Source organism: Oryctolagus cuniculus, chromosome 7, assembly GCF_964237555.1.
Source record: "Oryctolagus cuniculus chromosome 7, mOryCun1.1, whole genome shotgun sequence".
Taxonomy (NCBI): domain Eukaryota; kingdom Metazoa; phylum Chordata; class Mammalia; order Lagomorpha; family Leporidae; genus Oryctolagus; species Oryctolagus cuniculus.
In genome coordinates, this window is record NC_091438.1 from 109,401,568 (window position 1) to 109,415,947 (window position 14,380).

Consider the following 14,380-nt stretch of genomic DNA (forward strand, 5'->3'; position numbering starts at 1 on the left):
CTCCCACCCAGGCATGCTACTATGGGACACAGGTGTTCCACGAAGTGACTTAATCACTGCACCAAACACCTGCCCACCTCAGAGCCTGTTATATGCTCTGTACATCAGGATTCTCCAAGAGAACATAGAATTTCCAAGCCTGCCTGACACAAAATGCTGTCTCCATAGCCCATCCCACCTCTCACTTCCCATCCCACAGAGTGGTCCATGAAATACACTATTGATAATTTTGTTTGAAACATTGTGTAATTTTCCAGAGAAATATAGCAAATAAATGACTGAACCATGATTAAAATATGCATCTTAGTTCCTTTCATTCATTTTAGATTTATACAAAAGGAAGTAGGAATATGAAGTTTGCAGATGAAATTAATTATAAAACAAAATTAAATGGAAAAATAAATGTCTGATATTCAAAAATAAGATGAAACAAAATAATTTGAATGTATAGCCAGAGGGCTGCTTAGCTATACAAAGAGTAACTGTCCCGGGGCCGGCGCTGTGGCATAGCAGGTGAAGCCGCAGTCTGCAGTAATAATATCGCATATGGGCAGCAATTTGAGTCCTGGCTGCTCCACTTCCAGTCCAGCTCTCTGCTATGGCCTGGGAAAGCAGTGGAAGATGGCCCACATCCTTGGGCCCCTGCGCCGGTGTAGGAGACCTGGAAGAAACTCCTGGCTCCTGGCTTCGGATCCGTGCAGCTCTGGCCATTGCAACTTTTTGGGGAGTGAACTATTGGATGGAAAACCTCTCTCTCTCTCTCTCTCTCTCTCTCTCTCTCTCTCTGTGTGTGTGTGTGTGTGTGTGTATGTGTGTGTCTGACTCTGCCTCTCTGTAACTCTGCCTTTCAAACAACTAAATAAATCTAAAAAAAAGAGTAACTGTCCCAAGTGACTTTACCGCCTTGCAACTTTATGCTAAATCCCTAATGAGATATGACTGAAAAATAAATACATTAAAGATGTGCACTTTTTGTCTTCAAGGAGGTAGCACAGCAGATGCAGGGATGAGTCTTCCCTCTGAAGACCATACCCAAAGAGACCAGTGACTCCATCAAGAATGTCAAGGCCAAAATCCAAGACCAGGAGGGGTTCCACCTGGCCTGCAGCCTGCTGAGTGCAGTAAACAGTGGGGGGGGATGCTGCATGTCTCAGCCTCAAACATCCAGAGAGTGCACCCTGCACCTGGTGCTTCCTTCCTTGGGAGGTGGGGGTACTACATCTTCCCTCTGCCAGCTCACTCAGAAATGCAAGGATGGCATCTACGACCCAGATGATGACCTGCCACCTGTACCGTGCCACCTGCGCAGCAAGCTGTCCACCACCCAAGAAGTGAGACTTCATCAACAACCCCCTCCCCCAAGGAGAAGGTCAAATGAGGCCCCTCTACTGGCTCCTCTTCCCCCACAAGGCAGCCTCCTTCCCCAGGTTCATGGCCCTGGGGCCTCAGTGAAGTTTCCTTTAGGTTGACTGAAGAAGAGAGAGAAGGAAAGGAAGGAACGAAGGGGGAAGGAAGGCAAGGAGGAAGGAAGGAAAAGAGAGAGAGAGAGAGAGAGAGAGAAATCTATTAAAATAAAAATTTTAACAATTTTCATATGTAATTGTGTTATTGCTATTAGTGTTAGATTATTAGATTCTGAGACTATCCTATGTGTAAAGCAAGATAAAGAAAATGAAAATTCATGCAGTTTTCAAATTCTGTTACCTCTAGTGTTTAAGACCAGGATTCCAGGCATGGGAAAAATAAGCTAGAGACTGTAAGATGAAGATACTAATAGTTAATATGAACTCAGCATTTATTTTATTGAATCATTGGAAGGAAGGAAGGGAGAGGGGGAGGGAGGGAGGGAAGAAGGGAGAGAGGAGAAGTGGGAGAGAGGGAGGGAAACAGTTCCAAGATATTTTCACAAAAAAAAAGAGTAACCCATTAGTAATTAGTAATCTCCTTAGCACACAGATTGTGGTCCTGAGATACCACTTCCCACCAAAAGGAACCAGGGATGCTTGGAGAAATAGCTAATTGTAGGTTTGGGAAAGAAGTATACAGAAATAAATCTGGGACATCTTGTTATACCAGATAACAAGGAAACCATGACCCAGGCATAGTAGACTACTAGGATCATATCAAAAGGACATAGCAGGGGCCAGCACTGTAGCACAGGCTGCAACACCAGCATCCTGTATGAGCACCACTTTGTCCCAGCTCCTCTGTTTTGCATCCAGCTCCCTGCTAATGGGCCTGGGAAAGCAGGAGATAGCCAAGTACTTGGGTCCCTGCTCCCGTGTGGGAGACCCGAATGGAGTTCCAGACTCAGCTCTGCCCCTGTGGCCATTTGCAGAATGAACCAGCAAATGGAACATCTCTCCCTCTATCTGTAACTCTGCCTTTCAAATAAATAAATAAATATTAAAAACTTAATAAAAATAAAAGGACAAAACAGACAACTTGCAGGGATTCCCACAGGCCATGCCCAACACTGAGCAAATGAAAACACAAGAACAACAATGGATTGATACACAACAATCATGAATTGTTTGTCATGTTCTTCATGAATTCATAATGATACTTCTCTTTGGAACAAAGGTCACCAATGGAATAAGCTAATAAACTAAGTCATTATTTTGAAACCTGGTAAATAAGGAAACAGAATAGTGTAGTTGTTCTTTTTTTTTTTTTTTAAGGTTCAAACTTGAACTAAGAATCCCATAACAGTCAAGCTTAACTCTATTTATTTATTTATTTATTTGAGAGGTAGAGTTACAGACAGCATGAGGGAGAGACAGAAAGGTCTTCCATCTGCTGGTTCACTCCTCAAATGGCTGTAATGGCCAGAGCTGGGCTGATCCAAAGCCAGGAGCCAAAAGCTTTTTCTGGGTCTCCTATGAGGATACAGGGGCCTAAGCACTTGGGCCATCTTCTGCTACTTACCCAGGTCATAGCCAAGAGCTGGATCAGAAGAGGAGCAGCCGGGACTAGGACCATGCCCATATGGGATGACGGCGCTGTAGGCAGGGGCTTAGCCTACTATGCCACAGCACTAGCCCCAGTTATTCTTTCTTGTATAAACATTTCCACTGGGTAGCCAAATAATTGATGGGGGAAAGTCTCCTGATGGAGTATTTCAGCTCTCCTGCTCCCCTGCATCCTTGTTTCAAATGATAGAACAATTTTATATGTGTAAAAAATCTCTTTGGGCTGGGTTGGTGCTGTGACATAGTGGGCAAAGCCTCCTCAGCCTGCAGTGCCAGCATCCCATATGGGTGCCTGTTCGAGTCCCAGCTGCTCCATTTCCAATACAGCTCTCTGCTAACACACCTGGGAAGATGGCCCAAGTCCTTGGACTCCTGCACCCATGTGGGAGACCCAGAAGAAGTTCCTGGCTCCTTGCTTCAAGTTGGCCCAGCTCCAACCATTGTGGCTATTTGAGGAGTGAGCCAGCAGATGGAAGATTTTCTCTCTCTCTCTCTAAGCCTCTGCCTCACTGTAATTCTGTCTCTCAAATAAACATATAAATCTTTAAAAAAAATCTCTTTGGGGACCTCAAAAACTTCCCCATATTTGGATGGAACCAAAGTGGATCAACAGAAAACTGGGTTGTTGTTGAGTGTGAATTGAGTGGTTTCAAGTTGTTTAATGAAGCTAACCAAGTTAATGTATGGTCACCTATGGATAGACTCATTTAGTCAACAAATATTTATCAACTAGCCTGCCCTCAAAGAACTTACAAACCAGGATATATATGGCACAAGAAGACATAATAATTATTGTTTTTTCAAGATTTTGACCCACTACATAAAGTAAGAATCTCATTCTTTTAGAAGAATGTACAGATTTTGGTAAGATTTTTAATTTGGACAGAGTCAAGCCTGATGCCAAGCCTTTGGATTTCCATTGCTGTATTTCCAAAGAGCTAATGGATGATAAGTTTAGTATACAAAACCCCACCATGGTGTACAGTTCCTTTTGTCTTGAGTTAGACAGCTTTATTCTGCTTCATTAACTCCTTCTTTGCTCCTTGATGGATCTTGGAATCTAGCTTCCAGATTTTTAGATTTCCTTTATTACAAAACTTCACAGTCATTTCCTGGGAATTTTTGCAATTGAAAAAAAATGGAGAGGGGCTTCCCATTTGGGTGCTGGTTCAAGTCCCAGCTGCTCCACTTCTGATCCAGCTCTCTGCAAATGCACCTTGGAAAGCAGTAGAAAATGGCCAAAGTGTTTGGGCCCCTGCATTCACATGGGAGACTCAGGTGAAACTCCTGGCACCTGGTTTTGGATCGGTCCAGCTTTGGCTGTTGTGGTCATTTGGGGAGTGAACCAGCAGATGGAAGATCTCTCCTTCTCTCTCTGACTTTGTAGCTCCACATTTCAAACAAATAAATAAATCTTTAAAAAAATAACATCAGCACCTTTTACAAAATAAATAAAAATTAAAAAAAGAAAACAAATGGAGAACCAGATTCTTGACTGATGTATGGAAATTGCTCTGTAAATTCTTTCTGAGATAAGCAGTCAGTTAGGGCCACACAGCCCAGAAGACACACTGAGGGATAGTCATTGGAAAATTCCACATGTTTCCATGAAGGAGACCATACCATAGCCTGGAGTTTTTGGACTGCTTGAGGGGAGAGTTTTTGGTCTGTGGCTGCTATTTAAAGTTATCCTCTGTGTGGGGTGTACCAGGATCTTCCCTCCACCCTTTTAATCACTCTGCCAAGCAAAGCAGCCCATAGCTGATATGTAGAAAGGCACCGGCCACCACCAAAGCCTTCCTGAAATTCTTCTTTCTGCATTCACAGCTGGTGTTGATGTAAGTTGCACTCTAGTCCCAATTCTGCTAAATGGAAAGCCTTCTTCTGCGAGGCTGCACATGTCTAGTCAACCCACTGGGAAGGGGTCTGGTACAGGCTGGGATTCACCATAACTCCCAAGGCGTCTTCAGAAGATCCATCCAATTTGATCAGTGACTGGTTCGAAGTTCCACTGGTAAAGGTCTGTATCGCTAGTTCATCTAGTCTGCTGTGATGCTCGGCTAGTGGAGGTTCTCTTCCAGGATCTTCCGACCTGCAAAGTCAATGGTGACCACCTTTGAGAGTCGAGAGGCACACTGAAGCTCTCTCAGCTCTTTCTCTCACTTCTTCAGGGCTTCATGCTCGACTTTGGACCACCACTGGTTAGAATCACTGGCAATGTAATCTGAGTCCTCATCAGTGACTTGGGGGTTCAGATGCTAGTTCCATCAAACACTAATAGTTTATCTTACACTTGATGGTCTTCTCCAGACCAGACTTAACGCATGATTCTTGGTGAGGAAGAAGGTCCTGGGTAGAGACATCTGCCTTTCTGGAGTTGTTTGTCCCTGACATGAGCCCTTTTAATAGTTTCTGGCTCTTGTTTGAGTCACCCTGTAAAATACCCTGTTCATGTATATGTACCAGAGAGCCACAGAATAAGCAGGGGCCAGAACCCTCTTGCTCATGGACAACATGCCCACAGATCACACTTTTGATGAGCTTGTGCTTCTGGCCCAGGCAGTCCAAGGGTGGCAACTGTGGAGTGGGACTGCAAGCTTGTGCTGTCCCTCTCTTCTGTGTAAATTGACAAACCTTGTTGTCTTCTCCACAGAGTTGCTTTTCTCTTGAGCCTTGGCCAAATCAAAAGGTGATTTGACCTCTACAGCTGTGTCAGGCTCAGCAAATGCAGGAACTTCCTATTGGTTTCTCCCTTTCCCTCAACCTCGTGTTAGCTGGTCTCCTGATCTTTGACCATTTAAAATTCCATCTTTTTTGAAGTACTGCTGCATAGGGTCAGCAATCAGCTCCTGATCATTCTTCTTCCATTTGGTTATAAGTTGTTTTATGAATTGATCTTTTGGGCCCTCATTTCCCTGGAGGAATTCAGTAACATATTTTCCTATCTCTTTGGCACTCTCAATTAAAAAAACGTGCCTATTAAATCAGTTGCTTCCCTTCCATCAACTTTTCAGTCCTTCCTGCTTCCCCATTCACTTAGCCAGTGCACATCCCAGACCTCCCTCCCACCTCAGACCTGAACTGTTCTCTCTGCATGATTTCCTTGCTGACATTCAGGCCAAAAGTTTTCCACAACCACTGGGTGCACCTGCACACCAGCAGCTCTCTGGATTCTGCCCCAGCTACCGCTAACTACCCTCTTATCTACTTATTTGAAAACAGAATGACAGAGAGAAAGGGAGAGACAGAGAAAAAGGTTTTCCATCCATTGGTTTGCTCTCCATATGGCCAGAATGGACAGGTCTGGGCCAGGCCAAAGCCAGGAGTCAGAACTCCATCCAGGTCTCCCACATGGGTGGCAGGGACCCAAGTACTTGGGCCATCTTCTGCTGCTTTCCCAAGTACATCAGCAAGAAGTTGGATGGGAAGAAAAGTAACGAGGACACAAACTAGCTCAGATGCAAGTGGCAAATTAGCCTACCACACCACAAATCCAGTCCTAATTACTGTTTGTTATTTTTACTGTCAGTTACAGATACCAATTTGTATTATTTTCATAGACATAGAGATTTTTCAACTGTATATTTTTTTGACAGGCAGAGTGGACATCAACTGTATATTTTTTAAAGATTTATTTATCTATTTGAAAGGCAGAGTTAAAGAGAGGCAGAGAGAGAGAGACAAAAAGAGGTCTTCTGGCCATTGGTTCACTCCTCAGATGGTCACAGTGGCTGGTGCTGTGCTGATCCAAAGCCATCAGCTTCATCTGGATCTCCCATATGTGTTCAGGGCCCAAGCACTTAGGCCATCTTCACTTGCCTTCCCAGGCCACACCAGAGAGCTGGATAGGAAGTGAAACAGCTGAGACTTGAACTGGCGTCCATATGGGATGCCAGCACTGCAGACGGTAGCTTTACCTGCTACGCCACAGTGCCAGCCCCTCAACTGTATATATTTATATAATCACACATATAAGAATAGTTTTGTTGATGCAGGCCATAAAAGAGCTAATACATGTTCTTGCCACATAGTTCAGTGTTACTGTAACAGAATGTAGAAACAATTCTAAGTACATATATTCACATTTTTATGTCTTTACTTATGTCTAAAAAGACATAAATAAGATAGAAGAAATATAAATCTATAAAGACCCACAGATATAATTTGGTATAGGAATCTATGTTCTATAAAATCATAAGATTTTAACACTCTGTTTTTAGAAGTTATTTAAAATAAAGGATGGCGCTTATATCTGTACAGATAAAAAGAGTTCTTTAATGTGGCAATATAATGTATTCATTGGTTCATGGACCCCGAACCTCCAAGGAGTATCACAAATCTACATCTCTCTCAGCCCAGGATTTTGAATTTACATTTAAACACATGATATATGATGTGACTTAGCTCAGCCTATGTTTTGGAGAATTAGCACAAGTATAATCCCCTATAATGAGTGACACTGTTGGGTCAGTGTGCAGGTAGGTCTGTAAAGCCAAAGTGTTAACACCATCGCTGCTTTATTACTTTATCTCCAGTGTCTTTCACAACTGAGTGGATTGTCACACTCTATTATGTGGCACACAGATCCATTGGCTTAGCGTTATCATGGTACTTGTCTAAAACGGTCTTTGAAAATGAAAATTTGGGCTAAATATAAAGGAGGCAACCTGCCAGTAAGAACTATTCAAACCAAAAGCCTTCCCGAGGGAAATAGTAAGAACTCCACTTTAAAATCGTATAAATCAAGACAGTAGGAGGTTCCAACTTGTGAAATGTACAGTAAATACATCAGGATTTAAAGTCATATTTTTAAACAAATCTCTGTGTATAGTCAGGCATCACAGTCCACGCCAGAGAAATATGGTAAGTGCAAAAATAGCCTTTGCTTGCCACTTGATGTGTGGCTTTTATTCACCTTTTTTTTTTTTTTTCAAAGATTGTCAAACTAACAAGGAATGTTAAAGAGAGGGGCAGGACACAAAATATGGATGGCGTGATTTTTATGTCACCGTTCTGTTTGGTAGTAGGCTTGGGGTTTGGTTTTAACGAGAAAGGAGACAGGGTATGTTGTCAGTCTCAGTGCTCTGCCTCTAGGAAGGTGGATTTAAACATCTAAATGAGATACCACATATGCTCCATCACTGTAGCTACTGCATATCACCCGAATGGTGCTCATAAAATGAAGGGAAGAACGTGAGTGCTTTGATGGCGTAACAGAAAATAATCCTTCCTGGATATGCAGTGGAGACAGGTTTGGATAAACTCTACCTATAAAAAGTTATTTTCTGTAATTGATGGAGTTAGTTTTCTGGAATAAGAGCTGAACTGAACAGAACGAAGTTGTTACTGAATCTGCTGTAGTCCGTTCAGCAGAAGTAACCTCTAGGTGCCCTTTTTCTTTCAGGATTTCTTCTAGGATCCAGACAAGAGGGCTAGGAAAATGAAAGAGTCTTCTCCCCTCATTTAAAACATTCAAATCAGCAACCCAAGAAAGCAGATGATAAGGAGAAATAAAAAATGAAAACAAGGGCTGGCACTGTGGCACAGTGGACTAAGCCTCCACTGTGGCACTGGAATCCCCTATGGGCGCTGGTTCGAGTCCCAGCTGCTCTTCTTCCAATCCAGCTCTCTGCTATGGCCTGGGAAAGCAGCAGAGGATGGCCCAAGTGCTTGGGCCCCTGCACCCAAGTGGGAGACTTGGAAGAAGCTCCTGGCTCCTGGCTTCAGATAGGCCCAGCTCCAGCCATTGCAACCATCTGGAGAGTGAACCAGAGGGTGGAAGACTTTTCTCTCTGTCTATAACTCTATCTCTCAAATAAATAAATAAATAATCTTTTTAAAAAAAATGAAAACCAAACCAAACCAAAAGAATCCCTTTTTCAAAAATCCCTACCCGAAGTTGTGGAATGTTGTTGTATTTTGTGCTTTTCCAATGCTGGTGCACTTGTCTTCTGTAATTGTTCTTGGGAAAGATGGAGCTACTGTATTACCCTAGGTATGCATTCCAGCTGATTAGAAGGGTGGGGCCAGAGAGTGCTAAATCCTATTCAAATAAATGAGAGGGGCTGGCAACGGAGGCGTGAACAGTCGTTCTCCAAAATAGACCCCAGTGAAATGCCATTATGATTCTCAGATACCCTGCATTTTCCTCTCCAAAGAATTCTACAGAACATTGTGGTTTAAATGAAATGCACCAAAGCTAGTATCTAGTTCCATTAAACTCTCATTGGACTCCTTGGTTTGTGCTCTGCTAGAAGCTTTCTGCCTGTGTGTACTTTTCTTTCCAAATGAATTTTCCCTGAAGGCGTCAGGGAAGTGGAGAATCTTTCCCTGGAAGCTCCTCTTCTAATCTTGGCCTCTTCCCTGCTGTAAAGTACTCGGCTCCCTTAAGTCATTTAGCAGTCTGAGATTGAAGTACCTTCAAGGTTGCTGTTTTCTGGTTCTTCCTTGCTGTTACTGATTTGTTGCAAACATGCAGGCAGAAATGTTTATTGAGTCCTGGAATCGAAGATACCCAGATCAAATTTTGGAAAAACTTATGTTGCTAACAAAGCTCTCTACTTTGTCAGCACCCATATCTTACATTGAATTAATGAAGTTTTGGTAGTTGTTTAAATAGATTAAATGTCACACTTTAAATAGAAAGAGAAGGTTCTACCTAACTGACCTATTTTTCATCTGTGATTTAGAAAAAGGCGAGATTAGCATGGATATTGCATTTTCAAGGACCTTGCCACTATTAAATAGACTGTTAAGTGCATTTTATGGCTGAAGAGTCTGTTCTCAGTTCAGTCTACAAGACGTGCTAAGTTCATCTCTACCTGCTACATTGAACATTCACTGACTAAAATACTTTCTGTGGAGGTAATACCCATGCTCTGTATCTTTTAAGTACATAACTCTAAATATTTTAGGACTAGTAAAACGTCACTCAATAAAAGTCCAAAGAATATGTGTTGTCCCTCAAGAAAACCAGAATATTCGTATTTATCCAACAATATACTTCACTGACCAAATGTTGAAAAATAACACAGGCACTCACAAAATGAGATGAATAGTCTTATTTAAACCAAAAAAGCAACAATAACTGGTTAAAACTGTCCTGACAGCAACTCAATTTGTTCTCAGTCTTTCAATGCTGTGAGGGAGGTGTAGTTTATGGGATCATGCTCTGTACTGAATAGAACCAGTATTTTATCATTCATTCTCACAAATATTTGAACCAACTTCAGCTTTCTTTCCTTGTTTCAAATTTGTAAGATGGGAAATGGGGTCTAAGGGGTGGTTTCCATTTGCTGGTTCCCTCCCCAAATACTTGTAACAGCCTGGAATGGGCCAGGCTGAAACCAGGAACCTGGAACTCAATCTGGGTCTCCCATGTGGATGGCAGGGACAAAACCATGTGAGCTACCATCACTGCTTCCAGGATGTGCATTAGCAAGGAGCAGAGCTGTGAACTCAGGCACTGAAAATAGGAAGCAGGTGTCCCGTGTGACATCCTAACCACCACACCAAATGCCCACCCCCATTTTACCTTTTTCTTTAGGTTGCTTTTGAACATAAATGAAAATATAACTGAGTGAACATGAGGGAAAAATTAAAGACACTCAGATAGGGGTGAGCATTTGGCAAAGTGGTTGGGTTGCTGCTTGGGACGCCCATGTCCCACGTTAGGTGGAATTAGTCAGGTTCAAGTCCTGGCGAAATCTCTCAATTCCAGCTTCCTGCTAATATATACCCTACAACAAGTTATTAGGCAACAGGTTATGATGTGGGTTCACTCCTGCCACTCAGCGGGGAGAACAGGATTGGGTTCCTGGCCCCTGTCTTCAGCCTGACCCAGCCTTGGCTGTTGCAGGCATTCGGGGAGTGAACCAGCAGATGAAAGATTTCTGCCTTGCAAATAAAATGCAAATAAATAAAATAAAACAAAATGGGGGTATGCATGGTGGCACAGAAGGTTAAGTCGCCACTTGGCATGCCTGCACCCCATATCAGAGTGTCTGGATTGAGTTCCACCTGCATTTCTGACCCAGCTCCCAGCTAATGCACACTCTGGGAAGCAGCAGGCAAGGACTCAATACATGGATCCCTGCTTCTCATGTGGGCGGCCCACCGACTGGACAGAATGGGAAAGGCTCTACCAATTACTTGTGGCAGAAAGGAAGAAGAACCAAATGAGACTTTTCCCATATTCAGAGTGGTCAGTAGGATTTCCTCACTGGAAGTCAAATTTGGGGAATTTAAAAGGCTTCAATGATCAAAATTCAGGTCTCCGCTACTGGAAGTCTTCAGAACCAATCATCTCCCTCTCTCCCCTCAAGAGGATCTTTTGGTTCATTAAATCTTGAATTGAAGAATCTCTTTAATTCCTACTTTCGACTTCTGGACAAGATGGAGACTACCAAACAATTAAAGTCAAAGTTCTGCCATGCCAGAGAGCAAAGCTGACAAGTAGTCCTCCTAATAGAAGTCTCCTTTCTTTAATGAGACTGACTTCTTTTGGGTTTGTTAGCATAATGCTAACAATTATACACTTGGGTAGCAGACAGTGAGATGTAGGAAAATAATTTAGTTTATATGTGTTATTTATCATTTTAATAGCATGTATATTAGTTTTCTTATTTATTCTTTCTTCTTTATTTGAAAGGGAGAGAGAGAGAGAGAGAGAGAGAGAGAGAGAAGAGTGAGAGAGAATCTTTAATCTACTGGTTCATTCCCCAAATGCCTACAACAGCTAGTGTTGGACCAGGCCAAAACCAGGAATCAGGAACTCCACCCAGGTCTTGTCTCCCATGTGTGTGGCAGGGACCCAAGTATTTGGGCCATGACCCACTGCCTTCCCAGGTGCATTAGCAGGTATCTGGATTGGAAACAGAACTCTAATAAGGGATATGGACATACCAACCAGCCGCTTATCCTGCTGCATCACACTACCTTCCCCCTTCATTCCTCCTTGCTAATATCATCCTTACGGCATCTAATTAATTCCTCCTTGTGTTGCAGTTAGATGTACATATATGTTGCCTGCAACTAGATTTTAATCTTCCTTTTAAATAAAAAAGAAAATTTATTTATCTAAAAAGCAGAATTACATTAAAGAGAGAGAGAGACAAAGAAAGATCTTCTATCTCCTATCTGTCTCTCTCTCTTTGGCTACAACAAAGTCAGAAGCCAGGAATTTCATTGGGCTCTCACACATAGGTGGTAGGGCCTAAGCACTGTGCCATCTGCCGCTACTTTCCCAGGGAGGGAGCTGGATCAGAAGTGGAGCAGCCAGGACACAAACCAGCACACATACATGGTGGTCACAGGTGGTCGCTTCCCTGCTATGCCACAATGCTGGTCCCTCAAAAAGAATAAGGGCACACAAAAAAGAATAAGGGTACACATCTTATTCTTTTCCATATTATTTATAATTTTCAGAACAATATTTGAACCAGTGAGTTCACAATAAAAATTTGTCAGATTAATTTTAAAAGTCATTAACTCACCAATTAATAATCAAAATTGTGTTAATTATAGACTAAGTAAAGCTCCTGAATTCCCTGTGGGACCTATTAGGATAACAAATATACTTGATGGTACATTTTGCTTTAAAAATATCCCAAAAGGGGAGCAGACATTTGGCCTAGTGCTTAAGACTCCACTTAGGAGGCTGGCACTGTGGCGTAGCCTGCGGCTGGCATCCCATCTGGGTACTAGTTTGCATCCCGACAGCTCCACTTCTGATCCAGCTCTCAGTGTAATGTGCCTGGGAAAGCAGTGGAAGATGGCCAAGTGCTTGGGCCTCTGCACCCACGTGAGTGACCCAGAGGAAGCTCCTGGCTCCTGGCTTTGGCTTGGCTTGGCCCTGGCCATTTGGGGAGTGAACCACCAGATGGAAGGCCTCTCTCTCCTATCTGTCTCTCTCTCTCTGTAACTCTGCCTTTCAAGTAAATAAAATAAATCTTTTAAAAAAAAGCACTTACTTGGACACCAACATCCCATATTAGATGGCCTGAATTTAAGTCTGGCTCTGCTTTCAATTCCAATTTCTTGCCACTAGGCACTCTGAGAAGCAGCAAGTGATAGCTCAAGTACTTGTGTTCTTGTATCCCATGTGGGAGACCCAGACTGAGTTTCAGTCTTCTGGCTTTGACCTGGTCCAGCCCTGTCTGTTGCAGGCATTTTGGGAAGTGAATCAATGGATGGAATATTTTTGTCTCAGTCTCTCTCTCTATTTTTCTCTATTTCTCCCTCTCTGCCTTTCAAATATAATTTGTATGTGTATATGTATATTTGTATGTATAAATAATATTTATAAGTTGTTATGTGTTATAATCTGTTATATGTATTTACATATGTAATGTACATATAATTTATACATATAATTTCATATATGTGTGTCTCTAAAGGAAAAATAATCTAGACTCATTTTGATCAAGGTTATTTGTAACTTGGTAAGCTGTTTATTCCATGGATATATCCATAACTAGGTTTCTTTTTTAAAAAATTTATTTATTTATTTGAAAGGCAGAGTTAGAGAGAGAAGGTGAGACAGAGAGATCCTCCATCTGCTGGTTCACTCCCCTCCCCTGCAATATTTGGAGCTGTGCTGATTCAAAGTCAGGAGCCTGGAGCTTCTTCTGGGTCTCCCACGTGGGTGCAGGGGCCCAGGCACTTGGGCTACTTTCCCAGGCACATTATTGTGGTGGAATGAGAAGGCCGTGCCAAGATAGCACTGGCAAGAGAGCGTCAGTTACTCAGGAAATGGCTTCGGAATCCACCTGGCAAAGGAGCCTGCCTGGCAACAAGCAGTGGTTGGTTACGGCATAAACCGCCCCTTGACCGGATTGGCTACTTCGGCTATATAAGCTGCTGCACCAACTGAAATAAATGGAGCCTGTGAGCTTCTCGCCTGTAGCCTGCTTTTACCTAACTCTCTGTGTCTGTGTCGTGACTCCACACTTCTTACCCCTACCGCACTCCTCCTCTCAGAATGAATCCACAGCAACACAATATCAGGGAGCTGAATCCACAGCAACACATTATCAGGGAGCTGGATCAGAAGTGGAGTTGCTGGAACTTGAACCAGTGCCCATACGGGATGCCAACACTGCAGGGGTGGTTTTACTGGCAATGCACAGTACTAGGCCCCCAGGACTAGGTTTCTTAACAAATGTCATCTTAAGTGTTAAAGTGATCATATTAAGCATTAAAGTGAACATATAGATAGGTTTAAGTGTTAAAATTATTATATAAATAGGATCCACTGTCTGGTAACAATAATAGATAGAATTAAAAAGGAGAGGCCAGCGCCGCAGCTCACTAGGCTAATCCTCTGCCTGCAGCGCCTGCACCCCAGGTTCTAGTCCAGGTTGGGGTGCCGGATTCTGTCCCGGTTGCTCCTCTTCCAGTCCAGCTCT

The 14,380-nt window shown here is 42.8% G+C and overlaps 1 pseudogene; it reads right to left on the bottom strand.

Annotated features, from left to right (window-relative positions):
• Nucleotides 1–3,973: 3,973 nt before the first annotated feature.
• LOC103350275 (activating signal cointegrator 1-like) overlaps nt 3,974–14,380 on the bottom strand; it is a 28,702-nt pseudogene continuing 18,295 nt past the window's right edge.